The sequence below is a fragment of the Triturus cristatus genome, chromosome 3_2 (genome assembly GCF_964204655.1).
Source record: "Triturus cristatus chromosome 3_2, aTriCri1.1, whole genome shotgun sequence".
In the NCBI taxonomy this organism is placed as follows: Eukaryota; Metazoa; Chordata; class Amphibia; order Caudata; family Salamandridae; genus Triturus; species Triturus cristatus.
Window position 1 is genome coordinate 787966452 of NC_140584.1, and position 12673 is coordinate 787979124.

Below are 12673 nucleotides of genomic sequence, written 5' to 3' on the forward strand. Positions count from 1 at the left end.
CCATTAATATCTTATAACTCCTCCCTTCCCAAGATTTTTGGAACGGCTGGTAGTAGGGCAGCCATCTTTAAACAACATTTCGACAACATTCACACCAGCCCCTGCAGTCAATAACAACCCGCACCAGTTCCAGAGGAACCCACGGCAAGGCAACCCAAGGCATCCTCAGATTTTTGGAACGGCTGGTAGTAGGCAGCCATCTTTTAAACAACATTTCGGCAACATCCAGTCCAGCCCCTGCAGAGTCAATAACAACCCGCACCAGTTCCAGTGGAACCCAAGGCAAAGCAACCAAAGGCATCCTCACATCACTGTGTACACATGACCTCTGAACTAGGAGCCTGAGAGTTAAACCCACAATCATCTTAGAAAAGGTTCCTGCCTAGTCTATTTCTTTAAGAAAAGAGACACAAAACATTGTGATGCAGCAGACAAAACATTGGGATGCAGCCTTAATGCATCCACAAGTAGCTTCCTGTTTATATGTCTTGATTAAAGACGAATGTTCTGCATACGATCAATGCACCAAGGAACTGTAATTCAATGGACAGGTGTGCACCATACAAGCATCTACACTTGAAACCTCAACACATAGCAAACACACAGTCCTTACTTACAATACCAGTCTAGTGGTAAGCACCACATTTTAAATCGTGAGAGTATTCTAAAATTGTTATACATCATCCCTACACTCAAGAATATGATCTTGGCAGAAATTGAATCAATAGAATTCCTAGATCCAACGGAGAGCAATATGTGAGAAGCAACCCTTGTGACATACGTTTCGGTTTCAACAGCAAGGAAAGTCCTCCTGGAAAGAGATCATTTTCGGTCCTGGAAAGTTAAGATTTGCACATATACACTAAAAGCATATCCGTTTCCGTTCTTCCAACAAAAAGAGCTCACAGAACCACATGTCTCTAAAGACAAAAACTAAATCTATTCCATTATCAGGACCCCCATTAGCAGTTTAAGCAAGGATTTCCCCTCCCATAAATGCCATGTGCACACCCTCCATCTGAAACTCTCAAAAATATCCAATTAGAACTAGACTGGCTCTCAGCAGCTCTGCATAGCAGTAAGCAGTTTTGACACTCTAATCTCCAAAGTCTCTGCTCAGATGAATCACCTCAACTACAGCAGTGCACTCTCTGCCAGCACCACCCAGGAGCACCAAAAGAAATTGTAAAGAATAGAGAATGCCACCGCAAGATTTTTCCTGGACATCCACTGTCACGGCCACATTGCCGGTCACCTGAGAAACCTCAACAGGCTCCCAATCATCAAAATAATTACCTTCAAGCTTCTCATGCAAGCCTACAAGGCCCTCCACAGCATAGGACCTGCATACCTCAACCACCGCCTCTCCGTCTACACTCCCACCGGACACCTTCACTCCGCCAACCTGGCCTTGGTCACTATCCCACAGATCCGCAAGACCACAGCTGGAGGCAGAGCCTTCCCCTTACCTTGCCGTAAAGACCTGGAACTCTCTTCCTCTGCATCTCAGGCAATCACCCTCACTGCTTCAATTCAGAAAGGACCTCAAGAGCTGGCTCTTCGACTGAACTGGCTCTTTGACTGAACTGCAGAACCCCCTCCAGCACCTTAAGACACAAATGGGTGATTAGCTGCATCCTGATTGATTGATTGAGTGACCTGATGTAATGAAATGTTGTTCTTGGAACATAAACAGCCTTCAAAATAAAACTGGCAATAAGGATTTGATAAGTTACCTGAAGAACTTTCAAATCATACTACTGCAGGAAACAGGGTCGATACTGCCACTCCCTCTCAAGAGATTTGTAGACTATTTCAGCCCAGCATGAAAACCCAGGAGGGTTGGCCGCCCTAAGGGGGGGGGGTTTGCAACTTTTGTGGAGGCTTCACTTAAGATAGAGAGTGAATTGGTGGAGTAGGGTGATGGAAGCATTTTAGTGGTTAAGCTGGGAAAGTGGCATGTAAACCCTGACAAAGTTCTCTTCTTTATTCATATTTATATCCAGCCATATGCAGGAACAAGGAAAGCCCTGTCACTTAAATAATCAAATATTCTTTTAAACAGTTTACATGACCAAATACTTCCGGAAGTCATAGTAACAGGGGATTTCAATATGAACCTGTTTCTGCCTTTCCCCGTTATGACCACATTATACAGCAGGTTCATCTTTGCTTAATTCCAAATCAAGCCAAAGCAATCAAAAGTAAAAGTAAAAATGACTCAAAGGTAACCACTTTGGTAAAAGACATAGAATCTCTTGGACTGAGAGTACTAAATGACAGGTTGCAAACAGATACTCCACCGCCAAGACCCACTATTCATCTGATGTACACTCTATAATTGATTTTACAGTGGCCACCCTTCCCTTATTTCACCTAATAAAATCATGTCATATAGAAAAAATAGACGAAAGGGAACACAGGCCACAAATTATAGAGCTTAGGGTTAAATGCCCCTTTCGTCCGCAGGCAAGAATCCTGCCGGGAGAAATGAGAACTGTAAACTATAAAAAGATAAGGTGAACTGAAGAAACTATAGATTACTTTGGAAAAGTCACAGTAGAACTTTTATAACTCCGATCTGCAGTTGGGAACTTTTCACAAAAGACTTGATAACTAAATACTCGCCCAAGAATCGCTCACTCAAACTCAAAACTACAACTGGCTCTTAAGGTTTAAGAAATATTGTAATATCTTCCTCATCTCAAAGGGTAACACGCATTTTACTAATGTTCTCCTAAGGCTTTCTAAAACAAGCATTGTCATAGCCAATAGGTCTCGCCGTTGGGACCTGCTGCATAACTAAATACTTATATGTCCCAAAGGAGAGACCTATTGGCTATGCCAATGCTTGTTTTAGAAAGCCTTAGGAGAACATTAGTAAAATGTGCTGGGCAGCAAGTTCGAAATATGGCCAGCAGAGTGCGCCGAGAAAGAGATATTCAGAAGAGGCGCTGGGGAGAACTAGAGAGGGGAGACAGCAATTGGGAAACACAGACCGACGTTCATGTTGTGAGAGTGGATATTAAGAGGGGCCCTGAGAGTGCCATTGGGAGGAGTTATTGAGGTTATTGACTCGGAGAAGATATTGAGAAGTAGAATATTGAGAAAGTAGTACAAGATTTGTCGAACACATTGAGACGGAGAACGTTATGGGAGAGCGGGAGACCCAGAGGCAAGCAGAGAGAGGGCTATGTCAGATACATCATAGATAGATAGATAAACTGCCAGGCTGCCCCGGGCCCATGAAGGGGGCCCTCCTAAGAGGGCGGCCAGCCTTAGTGCCACAGGATGGCACTTTCGCCAGCAGTATAGTGTTCAGGGGACCCGGGTGGGCGTGACGTCACTCCGGTAGGAGTGAGGGCGGGGGAAAGGTATTTAAACCTTTTCCCGCCCTCAGAGTGACCTCTTTTGCTGACCGACGGTGCCCCTCCTGCCTGGCTGCCCGGATGCTGTTTTCGACCCTTATGCTGTGGACGACGGTGCCCCTCCTGCCTGGCTGCACTCACGTATGTGGAGGTGAGTGCGTCCTCCCCCCCCGGGCTTCCCTTCCTGCCTCCCTTCCCCCTTGGATGTCTTTTTAGCTTGGGGAGGGTGGTGGGGCTCGCGTCCCTCCGGCGGCCCGGTCTTGGGCCGGGCACTATGGTAGGGGTGGAGGATGGTTTTTCGGTTCCCCGGCTAAGTTGTTTTGTTTCTGTTTCCTTCGCTGCCCCGAGCGTTAGTGTTCTCTGTATGGGTGCTTACTCCCCCCCACAGTTCCCAGCCCCTTTTTCCTTCCCCCCCTGCAGTCCAGCTGGTGCCCCGCTGGATTTCCGCCGCTGCCCTGAGCGTTAGTTTCCCAGTGTGGATGTTTCCCCCGTAGAACTTTTGCCCTCTTTCCTTCCTCCTCCGTAGTCCGGCTGGTGCCCCGGCGGCTTCCCTTCGCTGCGCCGAGCGAGTTTTCGCTGTGTGTTAGTTTGCTCGCCCCTGCAGGATTTTGGCCCCTTATCCTTCCTACCTGCCGTACTACTTCTGGTGCACCTCTGGCTGGCGGGGCCCTGGCCCGGCGGGCCGCTGGCCCGGGGTGGGGCAGGGACTTCGTCTGTGTCTCTGCGTTTTGGCTCTCCGGTGTGTGGGCTTCCGCGGGTGGGGCGGGGGTTCCTTCCTTCCTGCCCCCGCCCCGCGCCTCTTGCTTGGCGTCCCCTGGTGCCCCCACTCCAGGCCGGGGGCCCGGACGGCGCTTTTGTGCGCTGGCTCGCAGCGTGCTCCCCGGTCCTCCTCCGCGGCTGCCCCGGCCGTGGACGGGCCTGCCCCTGCTGCCGCGTGCTTGTCTTTGCACGCCCCGTCCAGCCCGCCACTCTAGTGAGGAGGGCCTCCTACACCCCCAGGGGCGCATGCGCGCTTTGCAGGTTGCCTCCCCAGCGCCCGCCCTGCCGCGGACTCGGCTCCCCCTCATCTTTCTTTTCAGCCACTAGGTGGGACCAGGCTCCACGCTGTTTTCCTCCCCCTGCTCTGCCGCTGATGTCGGGCCCGCTTGGGTAGTGCTGGGGCTATTTTTACAAACAATTTGCTGTGCTGTCCCCTCTGCATTTTTGGTGGTATTGTGTTGTTTCCTTTCCGCAGGTTTTGTTTCTCTTTTCCGTGTCCTCCTCAATCTTGTTTACATGTGCTCTATGTATTGCACTTTACTCTTCTTTCTCTCCCCCATTTGGCATGCTCCTGTCTTTACTTTCCTCCACCACCTTGCTGCACCTTTCATCCTGCGCTGCATCGGATTCCCCGTGCCAGCTTGTGGGATCACGTGTGATCTTGCCTTCTCCCTCTCCTCCAGCGTTCATCCTTTCGGCGCCAGGGCAGGCTTGTCTGGGCTTCTGTTTCAGCTGGCTTCCGCCTTGGCCTGCGGCTGGGCGCGCTGGGCCGGGGCTACTTTCCCGGGGCAGTTCCACGGCTGGGCTTAGGGGGGCAGAGGGCTGTTACGGAGGATGAAGGGGGTGGAGGGGCGGGGGCAGCGGGCAACCTCATAAATGTCCATTTGGCGGCTGTGTTGGGGCATTGGGGACCCCATTCCACGCGGAGCACTCCGTAGTTGTATTGATGGGGGGCAGGGTGTCTAATGTATGTCTTGTGTCCCAATGCAGGAAGCGCGCCGAGCGCCGCCCAATGCACCTGGGGGGCCACCGGAGGCTTCGACAGGTAGAAGGGTCAGAACACACTGGGGCCAGTGTGTGGGGATCTGGGGCAACCAGGCTCAGGATGGAGGGTAACTCTTGTTTTCTAATTTCAGAGTTAAGTGAACAAGTATTCAAATGGCAATAAGAGAAGAGCAGACACTGAACAGGATCAGGTACAGGCAGGTGGTGCTTCAGGGGTGGGTGTGTTTCGGACACGGACTGGGAGGGGGTCGCGGGGTGAGTGGTCACCAACACAGAAGGTCTCTAGACGCAACGGGGGGCTATGCTAACTTCTCTTTTCATCTCGCACTCAGAGTTATCACCGTGTTCAGTCCTGGAACGCACATAAGCATATCTGACATCTTCTCGGAATAAGTGGTTACGGGTAGTGGGGATGGGGCACAGAAGCTAGCGGCAAGAGGCCTGGCCAAACCAGGGTGTGGTATCGTGCTGTCTGACACTACCTTTATCTCCATAGATTGAGGGACGCAGGAGAGCCAGGGCTCACCACCCCTTTTCATGCAGACGTCGCAGGTGGACGATTCTTTGCCTGACGCCACGCAGGAAGCGCAGTGGGCGGCGTTTATACAGATGGCCAAGGGGAAGGGCCTGTCCTGGGCCACGGGGATCCTGAAAGCCGTCGAATCGGAGGACTCTGGTGTCATCTGCGAGCCGCTCCCTCCTGAGCTGGACCTCAACACTGAGGCCGGGCCATTGAGAGCATCAAAGCGGGTTCGCAAGCCCACGTCAAAGAACTTCCCGGCAGACCCGCTGCCAGCCAAATCCAGGGCAATGAATGTGCAAGCAGTAGTCAAGCCGTGCTAGGAACGCCTTCTACACTGGCCATCTCACCGCCGATTGATGTTCCCCCTGTCCAGCAGACTGCGCCCCCCCCACGCCAGTTCAGCTCGTCGCAGCAGCTCCTTTGCTGTCAGGTCACTGCTCCTTGGCCTGGCAGGTCCCCTTAGCGGCCAAGGAGGTTATTTGGAGGCGAGAGCTAATAGATATTTTCTCTGCTATTGTTGGCTCAGGATGAGGTAGATGCCAGAAAAGCGGGGGTGAAGGAGGACGACAAGAAGGTTAAGTACCAGCCGTGGCCACAGAAGACCATAGAGAACTGGCTAGATGCGTTTGCCATCCTGTCCGCAGTCATCCTGGAAAAACATCCAGAACAGGCTCAGGGGCTGATCCAATACGGTGCTTTAATTCGCAATGAGGAGATGAAGTGGGGGGGACAGGGCTGGGTGAACTATGACAGGGAGTTTAGGAAAAGGATGTCCTTGTGTCAGGAGATGCGATGGGACTAGAAGGAAGTACAGCTCTGGCTAGATCACATAGGATCACGCACGCTGCTAGGTGCAGGGGCACAGCCTAAAAGCCAGGTAAACAAGGAAGCTAGCAGTTGTACCTCTCACACAGAGACACGGGGTGACAAACAGTACTTTCGGGGGGGAGCAGGTGGAGAGGGAGCAATAGAGGGGGTTTCAGAAGGCCGCCCCCAGGGACCTGCCATTTGTTCAACACGGGATCTTGCTCTTGGGGTAAAACGTGTAAATTTTTGCACGCGTGCAACAAATGTGGGGGCCCCCACCCAGTGGTTTCTTGCCACTCGCAGCAAGGAGGCACCACCAAAGGTAAACAGGACACTGGTAGTTAGAGGGGGCATCCCGGGTCCTTCCACCACCTCCTCCCCCTCCGCCGAGGTAGCAAATTCTTGGTCCACACAGATTTTCCCACCCAATCCACCCTCACTTCCCATGGGGGGCCAGCACCAGGTAGATGGGGGCACTATTAAGGGCCCTTCGCCAGTCTGTTTGTCAAACCTTTCTCCTCTCCTCAGACAGTACCCCCTCACACAGGACAGTCAGTTGCTTCTAACAGGATTTTGTGAGGGCTTCAAAATTCCTTTTGTGGGACCCGAAGGGGCAAGGGAGGCCGATAACCTCAGGTCAGCCAAAGAACTGCCAGAAGTTGTTTGGGCCAAAGTAGAGAAGGAGAGGGCACTTGGGAGAGTGGCGGGCCCTTTCATGCGCCCGCCCCTAGAGAATTTTGTGGTTTCCCCTCTGGGGGTGGTGCCCAAGAAGGAGCCTGTGGCTTTCCGCCTAATCCACCACCTCTCTTACCAGGAAGAGGGGTTCGGTCAACCATGAGCTGGAGGAAGGCACTTGTTCTGTCACGTATTGTACACTGGATGTGGCTTTGGACCTAGTCAGGAGGGCGAGCAAGGACGCCTGGTTAGCCAAAGCAGACATCGAATCGGCGTTTTGCTTACTACCAGTGTATCCAAGCAGCCAACACCTGCTAGGTTTCAAGCTAGAAGGCAGGTACTTTTACGACCGGTGCATGCCCATGGGTTGTGCAGTCTCTTGTGCTTACTTTGAAGCTTTCAGTAGCTTCCTCCAGTGGGCTCTTCAGACATGCTATGGGGTCGTAGGGGTGACTCACTACCTGGACGATTTCCTATTCATTGGGACAGATGGGTCGCAGGACTGCAGCAATGCCCTTAGGGATTTCGAGCGGCTGGCCAGTCATTTGGGGGTCCCTATGGCGCCAGGGAAGACGGAAGGTCTCGCACAAGTTCTAACCTTTTTAGGGATCGAACTTGACACCTTAGCAGGGGAATCCAGGCTCCCAGCAGACAAGGTCCAGGACCTTGTACGGCACATCCAGTCAGCCTTAGGGGAGGAGAAGGTCACTTTGGGCTTCTTGCAGAGCCTGCTGTGCAAGCTCAACTTCGCCGCCAGGATAATCCCAGCGGGGAGGGTTTTTGCACGGAGGATTGCAAGGGCAATGGCTATGGTCAAAAGGAAGCATCACCTAGTCAGGCTAAGCAAGGGGTTGAAGGAAGACCTGAGCATGTGGGCAAGCTTCCTGGAAAGATTCAATTGCGCAGTCTTATGGAGGGCACCTTGGGCGGGATCTCCGTAACTCGCCTTGTTCACGGATGCATCTGGCAGGGAGGGCTTTGGGGACATCGTGGACACAGAGTGGTGTGCGCAGAGATGGCCCAATGTGTGGCGCAGGAAGAAGATCACGGCCAACATTACAGTACTGGAATTGTTCCCAATAGTGGTGGCCTTCCACCTATGGCCCTCTGTTCTGTCTGCATGTAGGGTCCTTTTCTGGTCCGACAACCTGGCGGTGGTCCAGGCAATAAATTCTCAGTCTGCATCCTGCCCGCTTGTCTTGTGTTTACTTAGGGAACTGGTGAGGGTGTGTCTGGTTAACAACATCGAGTGTAGGGCGCGACATATTCAGGGGGTGCAGAACATAACGGCTGATGCTCTCTATCGTTTTCAGTGGCACAGGTTCCGGGAGACGTGGCCGAGAGAGAGGGAGGAGATGACCCATTTTCCAGCACATCTATGGTTCCTATTGAAACTGTAAGGTGCTTGAGGGGGATGGGCGAGCTGTCCTTAGCACCTTGGACCGTCAAGCGGTACAGGGCATGTGTGAACAAATTCTGTTCTGTAACTGGCGCATGGGAAGAAGGGAGGTCATCCCTGGAGAGCAGGACTCAGGACTTCATTTCGTGGGCCAAGGACCAAGGGAAGAGCCAACAGTGGATTGGGGGACACCTGTCGGTGATCAGCCACCAAGCGAGATTAAGGGGGCAGGAAGATCCCACAAAGTCTTTCTTGATCCGGGCGGTGCTCAAAGGCTGGGCCTGGAGTGAGCCTCGAGCACCGGACAACAGGGCAGCCATAGATTTCGTAATGCTACAAGGGCTGCTGGATTGGGTGGGCAGGGCGACCGACTCTGCTTTTGAGGCGGCCCTCTTTGCGGCTACCTTTAGCCTGGCCTTCTTCGGGGCTCTTAGAATGGGGTAACTTGTAGCTAGGTCAAGACAGGACACGTCGGGGTGGCGTTGAACAAGCAGGATGCTGCGTTGGCAGGCGGGGTCCTCCCCGTTAGACTACGTAGATCCAAAACGGACCAGGCGGGGGTAGGGAGGGTGATCGTGCTGAACAAACTAGAGATCGCCAAGAATTGTCCTGTGCGCCTCGACTCGTCTTACCTGGCGCTGCGCCCCGCGACAGAAGGTTACCTGCTAGTGCACGCTGACAGTACTCCCTTGACCAAGTATCAGGTACAGCGTATAATGGAGGTGTGTTTAGAGCTGTCAGGTAAAAAGATACAGGGCACACGGTTCTGCAGCCACTCTTTCAGAATAGTGGCAGCGACCACAGCTTTCCAGGCGGGCTTGCCAGAGGAACGCATCAAACTGGTGGGGCGTTGGAAGTCCAATTGTTATAAAAAATACATTCGACCATAAGGGGCCCCATGCAATCACTGAGCAAGGAAGTGTAGTAGTTGTGTAAAATAGGGTTGAGACATTATGTCGGTGTTTTACTTTTGGTGTACTTGTGTGCAAGTGTAATGGCGTTTGCTGTGCTCTGTTTAATAAATTGTTTTTCAAACTTCCTCATCTTTATTTGCCAGGAAAGACGGTCTGGGTGATGGGCCATTCGGGAGTCCAGAGGGTATCTCAGTGGGCGGATAGCAGAAAATGGCAGCACGGGTTGACAGCCACAAGGAAAATATGGATTGGGGCACCAGACATGCGTTGGAATAGCCTGATGAAGAGTGTCCTTCAGAGATTGGGGGGGGTGACTCACCGCCCGATTTATTAGTAATACACCTATGAGGGAATGACCTGGTTCACCTGGGGAGAAGGGACCTGCTTCATGAGATGAGGGCCACCATGTGCGAGTTGAGCAACAAGCTGGGGACCTGTGAATTATGGTGGTCCGAAATTACACCTAGGCAGGTTTGGCTGGGCGTGCGTTCCGGGGATGCCATGGAGACCTCGCGCAGAAGGGTGAGCAGCGCAATGCGGTAGTTCACGGAACAAAGGGGTTTTGGGTTTATCCGGCATGGGTTGCTACACGCGAAATGCACAGGGTGCTTCGAGCCTGATGGGATACACCTGTCCAGAGTGGGTATGGGCTTATTCTTGCTGGATCTGGGGGAGGCCTTGGAAACAGCAGGGTGTAAGTAGGTAGGGCTATATGGTGGGGGGCCCTGGGGTGGTGGGGGCCACACCAGGGCTGTGGCGGAGTTACAGGGCGATCCAAAGGCTGTAAGGTACAGAAGGGTACCCTCTACAGGAGCACAGTAAGGGTGCTAAAGCCAATTATCCCCAGGGAGGTCCTTGCGTGGGATCCTGGAGGAGCGACTGCGCCCCGTTAGTCCTATGGGCGGTTGTGCATCTGAGCAACCGGGGGTTGCCTGCTGCGCTCTGCCACCCTTAGCTGGGAGGGGCGTGAGTAAGGGGCAGACTGGCAGTCTGCCGGAGGGGGGTGCTATCACCTACCCCAAAAGGACAAACACCGGTTGGTTGCGGCCACCGGGTTTTTATGGCTCATAAGTTGAGCAGGCGGCGAGGGGCTGCCTGCCCTGGGCTCGCCCATAAGTTAACCCACCATGTTGACATATTGTTATGTTAATAAACCTGCAGCAAGTTTCTCCACCAAAAATTTGTTAAGTCTAATTTATTACATGTTTTGCTGTGGGAGGGCTGGGGATTGTGTCGATATTGGCACTATGCCAGGCTGCCCTAGGCCCACGAAGGGGGCCCTCCTAAGAGGGCGGCCAGCCTTAGTGCCACAGGATGGCACTTTCGCCAGCAGTATAGTGTTCAGGGGACCCGGGTGGGTCTCCTCAGCGCGGCATCACTTCCGGTAGGAGGGGGGGGGGGGAAAGGTATTTAAACCTTTCCCGCCCTCAGAGCGACCTCTTTTGCTGACCGACGGTGCCCCTCCTGCCTGGCTGCCCGGACGCTGTTTTCCCTCCCCACCGCTTTCCAGGCGCACGGGCTGGGGGGGGTTTCAACTAAACCTTTTTAATTTGTGTTGCAGGCGGAGTTACAGGGCGATCCAAAGGCTGTAAGGTACAGAAGGGTACCCTCTACAGGAACACAGTAAGGGTGCTAAAGCCAATTATTCCCATGGAGGTCCTCGCGTGGGGACCTGGAGGAACGACGGTGCCCCGTTAGTCCTACGGGCGGTTGTGCACCTGAGCAACCGGGGGTTGCCTGCTACGCTCCGTCCCCCTTAGCTGGGAGGGGCGTGAGTAAGGGGCGGACTGGCAGTCCGCCGGAGGGAGGGGCTATCACCTCCCCCAAAAGGACAAACACCGGTTGGTTGCGGCCACCGGGTTTTTATGGCTCATCAGGTGGGCAGGCGGCGAGGGGCTGCCTGCCTTGGGATCGCCCGTAAGTTAACCCACCATGTTGACATATTGTTATGTTAATAAACCTGCAGCAAGTTTCTCCACCAAAAATGTGTTGTGTCTAATTTATTACATGTTTTGCTGTGGGAGGGCTGGGGATTGTGCCGATATTGGCACTATGTGTGAGAAGCAGTGACAGGGCAAGAGAACGAAAGAGGGAGATACATGAGAAGGGAAAAGACGAGAAGAGAAAGAGTGTGTGAGGGAGATTGAGGTGGAAAGGGCAGTAGAGAGAGTGAGGTGGGGTGAGGGGAGGAGAGAGAGATGAAGAGGGGACCTAGAGAGACTGCTGTAACAGCGCGGATGAGGGAGAGAGGAAGGAGTGGAGCTACAATTGACGGGACTGTAGGAAGAGAGCCATGTCAGAGCGTATGGAAATGAGATGCCGTCTATTGCCCTGGCGCTATGTGGAACTTGTTGCATCTTTTATTCAGAGCCGGGTATATTCGCAGGCTGTTCTCTTATCCTGCAGTGTGTCTAATACACAGAGAACTGTACTATTAGCATGTAACGTGCACCACTGTTAACCAGTTCCATGAACCGCTGTAAGAAGTGCGGGCAGTAGATGGACTCAGAGGTGCAGAGCGTGCAGTGGCAGCGGGGCCCCTAGAACCCGGATAACTGCTGTACATTGCTGCCAATGGGAGTCAAAGGGGCATTTCCTTGCCTGCACCGGGGCCCATCGCACCCTTGCTAAGCTACTGGTTGGATTCATCGAAGAAGAGAAATGTATTGACAAAGTCATCTCCAAAGGTTACCCTTAGCAAATCGGACTCCATGCGACAGGCACTGCTTGTCATACAATATCTCGTTTTTGCGGAAATAATTTTAGACAGGCGTTGCTACACTCCTCTTATGGCTGCACACTGATAGAAATATTTCTCAATATTTACACTGAGGCATACTGCGTGGAAATGTACCACCGTCTAAATACCTACGACGACCATAATGCACCAGGACGCTGTAATCTGAGCTATTGATACCTCAGACTGTGATGTAACTAATCAACTGTGAAATAGACGCTTAGAAGGTCCAAAATAGAATGGGAGATCAGAAAAAGATGAACCAGGATTAAATGCATAACACACCCCTGAAAGCCATTAACGCTGGTCTGAGGAAGTGGGGCCCCAACAAATGTTTTTTGCAGAGGCGACAGTGAAACAGTGAATTTTGTCAGATTTGAACGTGTGAAAGAACAATTATTTGTTGATCTATCCGTACTTAAAACTCAGTCACATTTCCGAAAGTACTTCTCGAATTTTAAATGTTTGTACTGGACACTTAAAACA